This window comes from Bidens hawaiensis, unplaced genomic scaffold (assembly GCF_021521415.1).
Source record: "Bidens hawaiensis isolate Kalapana, Puna unplaced genomic scaffold, B.hawaiensis_p1.1 tig00055297_1, whole genome shotgun sequence".
In the NCBI taxonomy this organism is placed as follows: domain Eukaryota; kingdom Viridiplantae; phylum Streptophyta; class Magnoliopsida; order Asterales; family Asteraceae; genus Bidens; species Bidens hawaiensis.
Window position 1 is genome coordinate 14,511 of NW_027499996.1, and position 16,523 is coordinate 31,033.

General features: G+C 42.1%; 1 pseudogene across 1 annotated transcript; it reads right to left on the reverse strand.

The window, feature by feature from the left end:
• Positions 1-989: 989 nt before the first annotated feature.
• On the reverse strand, positions 990-14,816 carry LOC143601059 (spermidine synthase 1-like; annotated as a pseudogene). Its single transcript, XR_013147589.1, has 9 exons — positions 14,586-14,816; positions 3,623-3,699; positions 3,420-3,542; positions 3,228-3,332; positions 2,326-2,398; positions 2,156-2,235; positions 1,851-2,046; positions 1,632-1,761; positions 990-1,066 (listed from the first exon to the last, which is right to left on the reverse strand). The product of XR_013147589.1 is annotated as a spermidine synthase 1-like (transcript).
• Between the last annotated feature and the right edge of the window lie 1,707 nt (positions 14,817-16,523).

Below are 16,523 nucleotides of genomic sequence, written 5' to 3' on the forward strand. Positions count from 1 at the left end.
ACGTATCCCATCAAAATGCATTTCGCTTATCGTTTTGCATTTTCATTCGGTTCGTTATACGCCATCGACCTTCTATAGCAAGCAAAAACGCTAAAACGGCATTGTGCCGTTTATTATTAGATTACATGAAGAAGTTATAACATTTTTGTTTAGGAGGTTCTTCAGCCCAAAAGGCCATTTTTCATCACTTGGTCTAAAAAATAAAAAAGGCCCACATAGAAACTCAACCCAATTACACCTTAATAAGTTAAAAATTAAAAAAAAAAAAGAGTAAATTGCGGTTTTCGTCACTGTGGTTTGTCTAAATCTACAATTTTAGTTCATTAGTTTCAAATTTGCGATTTTCATCCATGTGGTTTTATTTCACTTGCAATAAAACCCAACCACACTAACGCCGTTAAGTCTGATCGTTAAACCCATCAGTGTGCCCCTCACGTTAGGGTTGGGGTTTATTTGGGGAGAAAAAAGACAAAATTGTCCATCACGTGAGAAGCACGTTGATGGGTTTAACGACTAGACTTAACAAGATTAGTGGGATCGGGTTTAATTGCAAGTGAAATGAAACTACATGGACGAAAATCGCAAATTTGAAACTATTGAACTAAACCGTAAATTTAAACAAACCACAGGGACGAAAACCGCAGTTTACTCAAAAAAAATTAATGAAAAACATAAGCCCAAAAAATTGGGTTTTATAATTAAAAAGTCCCCACAATAAATCTATGGAAATAAAATAAATAGTACACAACATAAGTGATGCTTATATGCATCACATGGGCTAAAACTTAAAATTTTGAAGTACTAACAGAAAAAAAAAACTTACTAAAATTATAAGCCGGATCCATCACCCGGTTATCGACACAAAACTTCATATTATTCTGCTTCTGATTGATCTTGAAGACGAACGAACCGAGCATTCTTCAACCAACAATTGGAAGCCAGGAAACTTTACATGAACTATTTTGCCTTTCGCTGCTAAATTTTTATTATATAGATTTTGACTTCAATTTTTGGACTCGATCACCTTCTTGGCAAACGAAGGCAGGCAAAACGCAGCCGCGTGAATCTGTACGCAGAAACCATTCAATAGTTTTAAAACAGATAATAACATATTAAGAAACCTGTTCTACACTTTTAGCAATCTAACTTCAAACTAGACGTAAAATAGAAACCAGTTTACTCTATATTTATCAATTTTAACAACCAAATTGTATCTTTTTACCAACTGTAGCAACTAATAAAAATTTCATTTTTATGACAATTTAAAATTTTGGTTTCCAACTTTTTTTTCACATAAAAATTATTCTGCATATGTGGCGCTGGCATAGCATTGGTGATCAGTGGCACAAAGAAAACAAGTTAAAAATGAAGTAGGTTGCTGAAATTGGTAATAAATTGTAATTTTGTTTCAATTTCGCGTCTAATTAAAAATAAATAGTTGCTAAAATCAGAAAAGGGTGTAAAGGTACATTTTTATTTAAGTGAAATAAGCAGTTGAAGTTGCTTATTTCGGACTGCTATTTAAAAACCAATAGACATATAAAGAATAAATAAATAAACAAGCAGGTTTAATAAGCATTTCCAAACACCGAACTAAGTATTAATATAATTTGAAAATAACTGAAAGATACCTCGCGGTTGTAGAACTTCAAGGGTACGGTAGATTTGCTTTGGTTTTCCTTTGCATCTATCGGGTTGATCGGGTTCTTGAAATCAACTTCGGGTCCCTCAGTTGAACACACCATAAATCCAATGACCCCACTGAAGTCAAGTTTGAATCAAATATTAAAACGATTAAAACAATTTCACAAAACAAAAATAAAAGATATTGAATAGTCTGTTAGTATTACCTTGGATATGTAGGAACGGTAGTCCACGCGTAGTTAACCGAACCTTTAAATATCTGACGGCAATTTGCGACAATATCTTCAATAATATGCATGTGAAGCCATATGCTTTCAGCTTGAGTGCACATAACGCCACCTGGCCGAAGCGCTTTTGCAACCGACTCAAAAAATGGTTTCTCAAATAGTTCTTGTGCAGGCCCTGAAATTAAAAAATGAACAACATATGAGTATTTGACCCACTTGTGGAAATAATACGCAAATACAACCCGAACAGGCCCATTTTAGGTAAACGGGTCAAAATGCTATACCTATTGGATCTGAAGAATCAACTATAACAGCATCAATGCATCATAACTTCCTTCTTGAGCAGCCTTTAGAAATGCAACTCCTGATATTTAATTATATAACATTAAGTCTTTATTTTATTAATATATAAAGATTATATGTTAGAAAACAAGATTATGTTGCGTGTGTATACCATCACCAACATGGAGTGTGACACGAGGATCTTCATAACCAATAGCTACATCAGGGAAATATTCTTTAGAAACCTGTAAAAAAAGAAAATAAATCACGTTATCAGATGCATTTCATTTTGTACGCAACAATCCAGCGGTCAAAAAGGTTGACTTTATATAAAATGTTAACATTAAGTATAGGAACGTTAGATGTATATATAATGGATTAATGTTTTCTATAAAAACATCAAATTTACAGAATAAAAATGCCAATGGTACACAAAAGTCTAGGCCTGTAAACAAACCGAACATTCATGAACCGTTTGTGAACTGTTAGGCAGAAAGTCCGCTTATTTAATTAACAAGCGAAAACAGGAACACAATAATTTGTTTATATAGTTAAATGAACAAACATCAGAACATGTTCACATGTCTCGTTTGTTCACCTAGGGTCGTGAATGTTTGTTCATTGATGTCCTTTAGTTTACGTGTATTTATGTTCGTTCGTTAACGTTTATTAATATATTCATTCCAACTTTTATAGGCTCGTTACAATTTAGTTTTATTTAACAAACTTTTAGTCCCAGACACAGTGTTGTTCGCATTTACCTTTAATTGCTTTTATCGTTACTTATTGTCTTTCATCTATGTTCAGCCGTGTCCATTCGTTAAATTCGTGAACCGTTCGTCTATACTGTTAATAAACGAACACGAACGAGAAAACCTCGTTTGTTTATTTATTCGTGTTCGATCATTGTTTCACTTCAAGTTAAACAAACGTACACGAACATGCTGTGTTCGTGTTCGTTAGTTTACAAAGAATGACTAAAAGGTAATATATGAAAAGTATATTGATATCTTAAGCAAAATCACATAGAAAATAACAAAAAAAATTAAAGTTAAAAAGGTCATGATGACTCACATCAACTACCATTTTATCAATCTCACATATATCAATATGCTCGACTGAAGAATGGCGAGCCACTTCACGCAAGACACCACCGTCTCCACCTCCAATAACCAAAACCTGCAAATAAAAAATATATTAAATGTGAAATTAATCTTAATAAATGAAAAACTTGTATGTTTAGCAACCTAACAAAATAAAAATTACCCTTTTAGGGTTGGGAATTGAACAAAGTGGGAGATGAGTAATCATTTCTTGATATGCACATTCATCTCTTTCGGTAAGTTGAATAACACCATCCAAAACAAGAACTTTCCCATATGTTGCAGACTGAAACAAGTAGAGATCAAATAACCATCAAACAAAAATAGAAATAAATAATTAAATATGTTTTCACAAAAAAAAATTACCTGAAAAACCATAACATCTTGGTAATCAGATTTGCCCTGAAATAGTATCTTTTCAACCTTCAAAGAGTGTGCTTCTCCTGCATGTACCAAGAAAAGGTCAACAAAAAGTCAATAGATGATTATTTAAAGTCAACAGATGATTATTTTAAAGACTAAAAAGCATTAAATTTCATATGGCAGAGGTAAGTCATACAAATTTCATTAAACAATTTATCAATCTATTATGCTCACAAAAGTCAAATATTTTTTTTTCTTTAGTTTAAAAAGTGAGTACTAGACAACATGAATGATTATTGCTGCACAACTTTAAGCACATGCTCACCTAAACTGACAATTTGATTTTCTATTCACATGTATCAGTTATAAGTTATAATGTCCAGTAATCATAACACCCCAAGTGCACAGAATCCAATTTTAGTTTTGAATAGAGAAATGCTTGCAAGTCAACACAAAGTACAAAGCAGAACATCATTAAAAAATACAAAATTTAAACAAATAAAACCATATAATAGTCAATTAGCATATATGTATTATCTAAGCAATACAAGGTTTTTTAATTTTCATTTTTCATAAAAATCATTATTCAAAAATAAGAATTACACACCATGCTACCATCAAAACATAACATCATTATTCATTACATTCATTTTCAATGATGAAAATCAAATTAATAAAGACAAAAGGATTTAGAACTCTGAACAGAAGCAACCAAATCAATCTAATTAGTGAATTACATTTACATCATTATTTTCATAAACATGAGATAAATAACAAAAAAAAATCATTACACAACAAACTTCCTCTATGAGGAATCTTTATTCTAATTTGATAAAAATATAATAAAATAATGTAATCCATTATTAGTAGTGTCCTATATTCAACCATCTTATGGGAAAAAGCAGTTACCAGTTATCACTTTATCAATCCTGTGTATTAATAACAATAGAACATATACCCCAATGATTAATTAAATAAAAACACAGAAATAGTATATTTATTCAAGTTATTAACTACCCTAGAATCAACCCAACATAAATATAAAATCATAATAATAATAATAATAATAATAATAAGAAGAAGAAGAAGAAGAAGAAGAAAATTCTATAAAGAGCTATCAATGAGAATGATGATGATAACATGTAACCTGTCAAATTTATCTATATGTTATATCTGAAGAAACACTAACCAGACCCCGGGCAGATTACTGGTAACCTGGGGGTTGGAGAGATGTTTCCCACGAGGGGTTAGACCCTTGGAAGATGGTTCTTCTGATAACCTGCAAAACAGACACCGTGAGCTCGTCACTGAGAAGGGGGGGGGGGGGGTTCCTCCTTGTGACCACCCTCCGGCGTGAGAATCAGACTAGATTGCTCTTTAAATATAAAAGTATATTAAGAGATTGCTAGAGCAGATATCAGGTATAATATGATGATAATGTAGTAAGATATGTTGTTGGATCATACCAGATAAGATCCGATGGTCATACCATTTGGGGTATTTATAGCCGAAGGTAGGTTTCCAAGGAGGTATGGCCGGCTGCAACAGTGTTCCTGTTCATCAACAGTAGCCTACGCACGTGCCTTGCTGGTAGTTGGTGGGTAGGCAGTGGCTGATAGTGACCAGGCCTGCTGCACACTATTCCCTTTCTACCAACTGCCGGCTACGCACGTGGTATGACAGTAGTTGGTGAGTAGGCAGCGGCTAATAGTGATACAGTACAGGAGCATGCTGCTCGCCATACTGTATCAGTGAGCTGTCGTATCTCTGATCAGATCTTTCGCCCATACCTCGTCAGGTACAGTAAAAGATCCTTCAGTATACGGACTGGCTTGGCGGGAGTATTCCCCCTCCCGCCTCTGTGCGGGATTGCTCCCGGCTTGGCTCATTCCTTCAGGTGACACTGAAGGATCGAGAGCTAAGTGCCTTGTGCGTGTAGCCATGCTGCGCGGGTGGCCTTCCCTCATGGCTTGTATCCGAGGCTGCGGGAACAGGCGGAGTCCTTCACCATGGGAGGCATTTCCTGCGGGACCAGCTTGCATACTGCGCGTAAGGACGTCACTTCTCTGAGCATGGTTGGTCCTGCGGATCCAGTTGGTCTCTGCGCAGACGTCCCTGTTTAAGGTGAGTCTTGCGGGTCCAACTGGGCTCTGCTGGGACCTACCTCTTCAAGTCTCCCCAGTCCAATGTTCTTCTCATGCGTGTTTAATAAAGTGAGGTGAACTTTTGGACTTAAGCAAAGGGTTTTGAAAAGGGTTTTGTAAGGTTTTCCATGGGAAGTCCTTGTCACTTGCAGAAATGCCCGAGTTTCCTGCTTGGTCTTTGGGTATGATGCGGGTAGGTCTGTAACCTCCTCGCAAGTCAGGAGCATTGAGTCCCAGTTGTGTGGATTCTCCATGAGGTTTTGGTAGTTTTGAACATAGTGATCAATTATGTTAAAACCACCAATTCCATCCTGGCGCTTCAAACAACGTAGTTCTCAACGTTCCCGCTATGCGGGGATGTTATTTCCGTTTCCGCAAGCATTGCCCAGAAGATCCTTCCTGGTTTCAATTCCCAGCGGAGCGCTAGGTATGTGAAGGGTTTTGCCTTAACACTGTACCAGCGCTCGTCTTACGGTTACTTTACTTCCAAGGTATTCCTAGCGTCAATTCCCTGCAGGTGCTAGGTACGTGAAGGGTTTTGCCTTTACACTGTATCCGCGCCTGTCTTATAGTTACTTGGTTGCCGAGGAATATTTGGCTTCAATTCCCTGCGGGTGCTAGGTATGTGAAGGGTTTTGCCTTTACACTGTACCCGCATCCGTCTAACGGTTACTTGTTCGCCAAGGTTTACTTGGCTTCAATTCCCTGCGGGTGCTAGGTATGTGAAGGGTTTTGCCTTTACACTGTACCCGCATCCGTCTAACGGTTACTTGTTTGCCAAGGGGTAAGGGGTATTTTCCCGCTTACTTTTAATATTTTTAAATTTTGAATTTTGAAATTCGAAGAGTTGGTGGAAAGATAAGAACAGTCCAAACCTCTGAAACGTCGTGCGACGGTTTCTTCTGACTGTGTCAGGACGTGCAGGAAGTTATGGTGACGTGACAGAACATGGTCATTCCAGTCGCTTTTTCAGGCGCGTGGGCACGATTTTTCGGGCGCGTGGCCGCGAAATTACTGGCACACGTCCTTTCAACAGCTGTTGCCAGCCTGCTTTTTGCCACGTGTCATAGTTTCATTGCACCTTTGATTTCTCTCTCCTCCGCATTAAATTCACCGCATTAATTGCGATTACTATATAAAGGGGAAGAGGGTTATTTGCAATTCACACTTTCACCTTTCTTCTTCTTCTTCTTAGTGATTTCCGGCAAATACTCCCCTTTTTCAGGCAAGCATTTTCCCGAAATCACTTCTCTTTCAGCAAAAATGTCTTCTCATGATGCCGACGATCAGAAGACTGCTGGCGAGTGCCAGTGTTCTCTTCCTGTCGATCTGTACCAGTATATCGTCAGGAAGTTCATGCTCGAGTCTCTCGAGCCTGAGTTTCCTGAACCCCACCAAACTGTGTACGATGCCCCTAGTGGCAAGATCGGGGTTTATGTTGCATTCTTTGTCTACGGGAACCTTAGGTTCCCGTTGACAAAGTTTGTGTACCGTGTCCTTGAGAGGCACGGCGTTCATTTGACCGAGCTGCACCCCATGGCGATCGCCAAGATTCGTCATTTTGAGTGGGTGTGCCGGATTCTGGGCATCGAGCCCCATGTGGACCGCCTGATGACCTTCTACACTTGGAGGTGCATCCAGGGGTGGTACAGTCTTACAACCCGGATTAAGGGTTTAAAGATTTGTACCACCGAGCGGAGTCTTCGCTCGTGGAGAAGAGAGTTCTTCTTCATATCCGCTCGCGCCATCCCCATTGCCATGAAGTTCAAGAACGGCCAGGCACTTCAGAGCCTTCACGCCCCCAACTACGAGGAGGCGGAATGGTTCTCGAAGATATCCCGGGTCCAATCCCCGGTTTTCCGTTTTTCGGAGTCAGCGATGGTAATGCTGGGGATGAGCCGAGTGTGGAAGGCGGCGAATGCGCAGAAGGTTCCGATTGTCCTTGAATATGGTTCGAACTCTGTCCCTTATGGTATGTCTTGTTTCTTTTTGTTGATTTTGACTTTTTTCTAACTTTCCTGTTTATTTCAGAGGGGAACGACCTACAGTCGCTCCTGAATCCGCGGGAGGAAGATGGTCCCGCACGGATGGGTACTCGTGCTCTGGACGAGAACGAGTTGCCCATCCTAGAGCAAACTGCGTGTCGGTTCGTGGAGGTTTACCCGCCGGGCCAAGAGATCCTGAGCCACCGACGGCCTGGTAAGCCTATCTTCTACCCTGAACCCCTCAATGCTGTGCCTGCTGCTGGAGTTCTTGACATTTCTTCTTCTGAGGAATCCGCAGAAGGTCCTCCGTTGGTGCGGAAGAAAAAGACTGCTGCCGGCGTGAAGGGGAAGGAGAAGGCCACAGCTGATCCAGTGGTTCTATCTGACACGGAGTCAGATAGTGAAGAGGTGGCGGGGAAGCCCGGTGGTGAGAAGACCACTGCTCCGGAGGCTACGACCGTTACCTCCGGAGAACCAACGAAGACGACGGTGACCGGTACCAAGAGGCCGGCTCCATCGGGTTCCTCCCCGCCCGTCCGTACGTTCAGGGTCAAGAAAACCCGTAAGTATAACCATAATGCCTTTGTAGATTTGTCACTTCATAATTTTCTTTTAAACACTTTCTTCTTTGTTTGTGCAGGCGTGGATGTTGACGCAATCCTGGGTGAAACGCAGGGGAGTACTTCCTCGCCAATGATGGTAGGCTCGGTCAGCCTTCCTGAGGCGTCGACCCAGTCGCCTGCGCCTGCATCCGCTGGTCCAGTTGGTCGTTCCGTCGAGCCAACTGTTCAGGCCGAGATGACGTCACCGCCGGCCGTGAGTGCGATTTTTACAGCATCCTTCACGGAACCGGCGGTTACTGCTGCTTTTAAGGAGGCGGCGACCGCGGCGGAGACAACGACGGCGACCACGGCGGCTGCCACCATGCCCGCGCCACCGGCACCAATGGCCGGACCATCAGGTACGCGCAGGGCTTCACGCCGATCTTTGCCACCTTCCCGTCTGCCTGACCTGTTGGATGGATTTCCTTTAGGTTCAGGTGATGGGTTTGGCGGCTATCGGCCTGTCATTGACCCTACAGGTGCGTAGGGTTCCTTTCTTTTTCCCTTATGTTTTTCATCATCTTTTCCTTACTGCTTTTGTTTCTTTTGCAGTGTCGGATTCCAATGAAGTGTATGTTCCTCGATGGAACATACGCCGAGGAACAACCCTTCGCACACCCGTGGAGTGCGTGGACTGGGTTCGCCACGCTGCTCCTCCGGGCGCGTTGGGGGAAGCCATGGTTAGCTACCAGGAGGGTAGGCTAACTAATGAGCTTCGGGTTCTCCAGGCCCGGATGCAGCCGCGCGTCGAGCTGCTTTGTCGTGAAAACGACAAGTTGAAAGCAGCTCACGCCAAGGACATATCTGAGGCGCGTGCTCTTCGGGAGGAGAACCAACAGCTGGCGGCAGCTGCCGCCGACAAGGAGAAGGCCTTCAAGGCCCTCGAGGTTGAAGTTCAGGCGCGACTCGAGGCCCGCTCCAAGGCTGCCCAAGCTGTGAATGAACAGCTTCGGTTGGCCAGGGAGACTGCGCGAAACGCAACCGAGAGGGCTGCCAAGGCTGAAGCCGTTGCTGAGCCTTTGCGTGTGGAGAATGAGGAGCTCAAGGCCAAATTAGAGGCTCTCCAACGCGCTCATGATGCCTTGGCAATGGAAGATGCCAAGAAACTCCAGGAAATCCTGGACCAAAGGGGGGTGCTTGACCAGACCCAGCGGAAGCTTAAGGGCGTCGAAGAGGCTGCCGCTAAGGAAGTTTTACTTGCCAACCTTAACAAGAGCGAAGCCGAACGCGCCCATACCGAAGCTCAAGCTGCCCTCCGATGGCTTCTTCGAGAAGCGTTGCCTCAGGTATGTTTAGATTTATCTTTACGCATTTCTTTTGTAAGAAAAGGTTCTAATACTTGTGTTTTCTTTGTAGGTTGTGCGTCGGGTCTTTTCAGAGACCTCTTATGATGATGCTATGACCGCAGCCCTCAACGCTTCTCATGATGATGGGGAAAAGGCCGGCTTCATGCTTGGTCTAGGGTTTGTTGAAAAAGGCGTCCCGCCTTCCAACTTCCCTTTGTTCAATGTGGATACTGAAGCCATTTATGACCAAGCATTGAACCAATACGCCGCCTTCCCGCATCCAGTGGTGGAAAAGGTGGACGAAGTAGCTGCTGCTGATGATGGGTTAGCTGTCCTCAAAGCGTTCCTCGAACCACCCCGTTCTTCTGACGGAGCGGGTCCAAGTGGAAGCGGCCCTGAGGCTTGATCCTGAAGATCCTTTCCCATTGCTAGACTTGTATAGTTTTTTTTTTCTTTTAGGCGGGTAGTTACCCGGCCATTCTTGTAATATACTCTTGAAATATTAATCTTTTTGCGTATAAGATTGTTATTTCCTTCTTTGGGTTCCTTGCTTTATAAACTTATGACTTGCATACTTAGTTTAAATTAGCAATTTTCCAAGTGTTTAGAATAAGAACCTTTGAACGTGGTTGATAGTGGGTTAAAGTTTCGCTTCCTCCTTCGTGATTGTGCGGGTAGAACCGTCACTTGCACTTGGTAGGATGGCTAAACTTAACTTTTATCTAACCTGCGTGTAGGTTTTTCTTACTTTTTGAGGATAAGTTAACCTTTGAACGTGGTTGATAATAGGTGTGAAGTTTTGCTTCCTCTTTTGTGATTGTGCGGGTAGAACCGTCACTTGCACTTAGTAGGATGGCAAAACTTTACCCATACCTGACCTGCGTGTAGGTTTTTCTTACCTTTTGAGGATAAGTTAACCTTTGAACGTGGTTGATAATAGGTGTGAAGTTTTGCTTCCTCTTTCGTGATTGTGCGGGTAGAACCGTCACTTGCACTTAGTAGGATGGCAAAACTTTACCCATACCTGACCTGCGTGTAGGTTTTTCTTACCTTTTGAGGATAAGTTAACATTTGAACGTGGTTGATAATAGGTGTGAAGTTTTGCTTCCTCTTTCGTGATTGTGCGGGTAGAACCGTCACTTGCACTTAGTAGGATGGCAAAACTTTACCCATACCTGACCTGCGTGTAAGTTTGCCACGTTATTGGGTTCGTGCGGGTAAGACCGCCTTCCCACGCAACGACTTCACGTAATGTGAATGCCGTCACCAGTGTTGGATAGTTTTAACCGTTCGACGCGCGGTTGTTGATAGGTTATTATTCAGTTTCGTTAATGATTCATGCGGATAGACCGGCACTTTCATTTTTGGGTGCTGAACTTTTTCCCCTTCAACTGACCTGCGTGAAGGTTTGTCACGTTATTGGGTTCGTGCGGGTAGGACCGCCTTCCCATGCAATGACTTCACGTAATTATGCGGTGAAAACCGGCATATTAGTTTCCAGAAAAGTATATGTAAAATCATCAGCTTCGATATTTTTAAGAGAATCATTTCCATTAGAAGTGGCTCTTGGCCTTTACAAATTGGAATTGATTTACATGCAAACTGTGTAAATGAGCTCCCTTCCTTGTTGGGATGGGAGTGCCATCGAGCCGATACGCACCTGGTTCGGGATCTCGTTCTTTACGCAGCATGTAGTCTCGATTTTGAAGCTGGAATTGATTCGTGTTTTCCCCAGCTGGGGTTCTATACGCACCCGCCTGCTCAGCCTTTATTACGCCACGAGGTGCGCGAGCGTCCCATCTCTGACAAATGCTTCGACCATATCTTTTACATCTATGCATTCTTCTGTGTTGTGGCCCTTTGTCTTGTGAAAGTCACAGTATTTACTCCGATCTGCATCGTGACGATGTCGGATTATTGGCGGTTTTGGCCATGGGAGCCCTTCAGTGGCGAATATCTCAGTGACGCTTTTGGTGAGTGGCGTCCATCTGGAGTTCCGGTGCGACTGTACATTATCCCTTCCGCCCAACCGATTTTGCAAGCCGGATGAGGTGTCAAAGTTTACCCTTGACTGCCAGATGCCTAGCTTTCGTTTTTTATTTAGTCGGGCGGTGAGGACGTTGTCTTCTCTCGTCCTCTGGGTGTAGAGGTTTGTGCTCTGTGGGAGATCTCTACCCAGTTGCTTCTCTGTTTCCGCATAGCGTTTTGCTGCTGTCATGATGCCATCCCATGTGGATGGCATGCCATCTTTACCCGTTAGGGTGCGGATGAGCTCTGGGTCATGTGCGCCCTGGATGAAGGCAGCGCGAACAAGATCTTCACTGATATTGCCCAAACTTAGCTTCTTTGAGTTGAAGCGAGTGATGAAGTTTGGCAGAGATTCGTCTTCCTCTCGTATGCATTTGAGGATTGTCCATTGCTCCTCGGTATACTTCCGTTGCTGGCTGAAGTGTTGGCTAAACTTTTGTTGGAAGTCTGCCCAGTCGTAGATGTGGTTGACCGGTAGACGATCGAACCATGCTCTAGCAGCCCCAACCAGCGTCATTTGGAACATGTAACACCACGTGGGTTCCGTCCAATTGCTGACGGTTGCCCCTGCTATGAACCTGTTCAAATGATCGTCTGGATCGGATATACCGTCATATGTACCTATGTTGGGCATTTGTTTGGCACTCTTTGGGGCGATTGCTTCAGCAATGTCCCTTGCAAATTTGGACGTTCCTGCATTTGCAACGTTTGGTCTGAACGTTTTAGAGAAGTCTCGTGGACTTCCACCTGTGCTTTTTGGTTTGAAGGCTTGTCCAAAATGCCTTTTCGGTTGGGATTCCGTTTCCTTATGCTTCCCTTTTGCCCTATGGCGAGGGTTCGCGTCGGAGTCGGATTCCTCCGAGTCATCCTCCCAGTATTCGAATTCGTCGGCCTGTTGCACGGAACGCAAGCGTTCGTCCAACTCAGCCTGGAATTCCTTTTGTCGTGCCTCCGCCCATGCCTTAACTTCATCGAGAGTTTGGCGGGGGAGTCTTCGTTTCTCAACCTGGGTATCAGTGGATCCCAGTAGGCGATCATTTACTGCACTTGCCCCAGCTTTGGTAAGTGGGGTAGTGTTCGTAAAATTTACTTCACTTGCCCCGGCTTCGGTAGCCGGGGTAGTGTTCGTAAAAACTGTGTTGCCGGTATTCCCCCTAGTAACAGGGGTCATGGTTACCGGATTTTCTCTAACCATCTTTGTAGAAGTTTGAAAAAACTGGAGAAAAATAAAGTTCTAGCTTTATGCACGGATGGCGCCAATGAAGAAACACTAACCAGACCCCGGGCAGATTACTGGTAACCTGGGGGTTGGAGAGATGTTTCCCACGAGGGGTTAGACCCTTGGAAGATGGTTCTTCTGATAACCTGCAAAACAGACACCGTGAGCTCGTCACTGAGAAGGGGGGGTTCCTCCTTGTGACCACCCTCCGGCGTGAGAATCAGACTAGATTGCTCTTTAAATATAAAAGTATATTAAGAGATTGCTAGAGCAGATATCAGGTATAATATGATGATAATGTAGTAAGATATGTTGTTGGATCATACCAGATAAGATCCGATGGTCATACCATTTGGGGTATTTATAGCCGAAGGTAGGTTTCCAAGGAGGTATGGCCGGCTGCAACAGTGTTCCTGTTCATCAACAGTAGCCTACGCACGTGCCTTGCTGGTAGTTGGTGGGTAGGCAGTGGCTGATAGTGACCAGGCCTGCTGCACACTATTCCCTTTCTACCAACTGCAGGCTACGCACGTGGTATGACAGTAGTTGGTGAGTAGGCAGCGGCTAATAGTGATACAGTACAGGAGCATGCTGCTCGCCATACTGTATCAGTGAGCTGTCGTATCTCTGATCAGATCTTTCGCCCATACCTCGTCAGGTACAGTAAAAGATCCTTCAGTATACGGACTGGCTTGGCGGGAGTATTCCCCCTCCCGCCTCTGTGCGGGATTGCTCCCGGCTTGGCTCATTCCTTCAGGTGACACTGAAGGATCGAGAGCTAAGTGCCTTGTGCGTGTAGCCATGCTGCGCGGGTGGCCTTCCCTCATGGCTTGTATCCGAGGCTGCGGGAACAGGCGGAGTCCTTCACCATGGGAGGCATTTCCTGCGGGACCAGCTTGCATACTGCGCGTAAGGACGTCACTTCTCTGAGCATGGTTGGTCCTGCGGATCCAGTTGGTCTCTGCGCAGACGTCCCTGTTTAAGGTGAGTCTTGCGGGTCCAACTGGGCTCTGCTGGGACCTACCTCTTCAATATCAAAAGTCAAAAACTCTACACAACATACAATTATACAATTATATCATACGAGCCAAACCGCTCACGGGCTACTCGAGACCGGATCAATAAAAAGCTCGAAACGTGCCTGCCGAACCCGAGCCTCAAATAAAGCTCGTTTCGTTATCAAGCCCGAGCTCGAGCCTTGTATGAGAAGCTCTTTTAGGCTCGTCAAGCATTAACACAATAACACGCCTAGTGTATTTTTTCACTTTTACCTCTTTTGGACTTATATTAATTTCACACTGCACAGTCGAGCTTGAGCCGATCATTGGCTCATTTAATGTACCACACAAGCTCGAGCCGAGCTAAGGTTTTCGTCAAAATATAGAAAAGTAATTAAAAACGTATATAAATAAATTAAAATATAAAAAACAAGCCGAGCCTAGCTCGAGCTAAGCTACAAATAAAGCTAGTTTAGTTATCGAACCCGAGCTAATACTTTGCGTTTTCTCAAAATATACAAAAATAATTAAATAGTTTATACAATAAACGAGCTCGAGCTTTGGAAAAAGAGCTCGAACAAGCCGAGCCGAGCCGAGCCGAGCCGAGCTCAAGCTACATTAAAAACTAGAAGAACAGAGGACTCTGTGTACAGTCTATAATTAAATAAATAAATTAATAATAATAATAATAATAGGAAACTGACCAGGCCACATTGGGCTAATCTCTGAGAACCAGCCAGGGATAACAGACGATATGCTTCCGCCACCGTTGACGGCCGCGGTGGCGGTGGCGGCGGCACCGTTCTGTTCAGTCATTATGTATATGTGTGTATGTGTGTGTGATTGTAAACCCTAACGTAATATAGAGTGTGTGAAATGAGCAGAGTGGTGGAGATTCTGCTTACGAAAGACGCGTGTGTAATAATAATAATATCTTTTTTTACTGGTTTTGGGGGGTTTATGGGAATATATAAAAGTGGAAGCTAATGATATGCTACTTGATTAGGGTTTTGGAATTGGTAGCGTTATCATGGTAAAATCTTTTGCTTTTATTATAAATAAATAATAAAATACTAGCTTATAGCCCGCGTGTTATTTTTAAATTTTTTTTTAATATTAATTTGAATATATATATTTTTCTTATATGATGTGTTTAGGTTTTTATTTTTAAAAATAAAAGTTACATAAATCTATGTGATGGTTATGGTTGGAGTTGAAATTTTGTTTGTTATAGATTTTCTTTTGTATGTAGTTGTTAGGGTTGCTTAGGGATGTTGCGTAGGGAAATAAAAAGCCTAACCTTGGAACGTATATGGCTATATGTTATTTAATGGATCATCTAAAATGAGCTCTCATCGATCTATCAATTAATATGGGCCAATGTTCTGGTGTATGAAACTTTAATTTTGGTTTGGTTGTGCATTGGGTTTGGTTTTGTTCATTTACGCTCATTTTGGACCAATCCAAAACATTAAATAAATCATCAGCTTAATGTTTTATAAAACATTGAATAACTTCTGATGACCTAGTATATTGCGGTGTGTGATTTGATCGAAATTTTGATTTTACAGATTTGAAATGAGAAATTGCCATCCCATTTAATCCAATCGAGATGTCCTTACCTTACATGTTTCTGTAGGATTAACATGAAGCTCATAATTAGGGATGTATTCAAGACACTCCCAAAAAAAGGAGATATATATAAATTTTTTTTATGTTTGTTTGTGTTTGTTTATGTTTGTTCATATATGTTCATTTATGGTCGTTTACCTTTGTTCAATTATGTTTGTTTACATTTGTTTATGTTCATGAACTGTTCATAATGGCGATTCAGGAGCAATACAACAAAGAAGAGTTGTTGATGTAGGTGACAATGGTGGTTGATGCATGAGAGGGTAGGTTGATAATGGTGGGTGGTAATCAAAAGTTAACCGGTGATGAAGAATATGTAGAGAGAAATTAAATTAGGGTTTGATGATGAAAGGGTTTCACAAATTAATGAGACGTTATAACCAATTTAAGGGTTATCCGGGTTTGGTGAAACCCATAACCTGCTTATTTATTTTATTTTTTTTTAACTTAAATGAAATGTTATAACACATTTAAAGGATCCATGTTTGGTGAGACTCATGACCTGCAAAAATTATCGTTTGATGATGAAAGTATTTCATTAATAAATGAGATGTTCACCTAGTTTGATTCATTTATGTTTGTTTATGTTCGTTTATGTTATCGGTTTATAGTGGCATAAATCTATAGCATACCTTTTATTAAGATAATCATGAACGATAATCAGAAAATTAATCGCCAGCGGGTCTTCTTCTCTTTGTCGCCGAAAATGAACAAAGAGATGAACACAAAGCTCAATTAGGTCGTATGATGGAGAAAAGTAAGTCGTTGTATTAGATTTGTATCTGAACGAAAATGGAGTGAATGAGAGGCGACTTAAGAGAAGTTGTTATGACTCATGTACCTTTTAAAGCATCTAGCACCTATCAAACTACTTTGTATTCATTCCCTAATTATATTATATTCTGGTTATTTGAATTCATATGTTTTATTAGACAAAAAAACATTTAAATATCACGAATAATAGTTATGACACTATAAGGAATGGATGAAGATTTCCACGCTCATAAAGC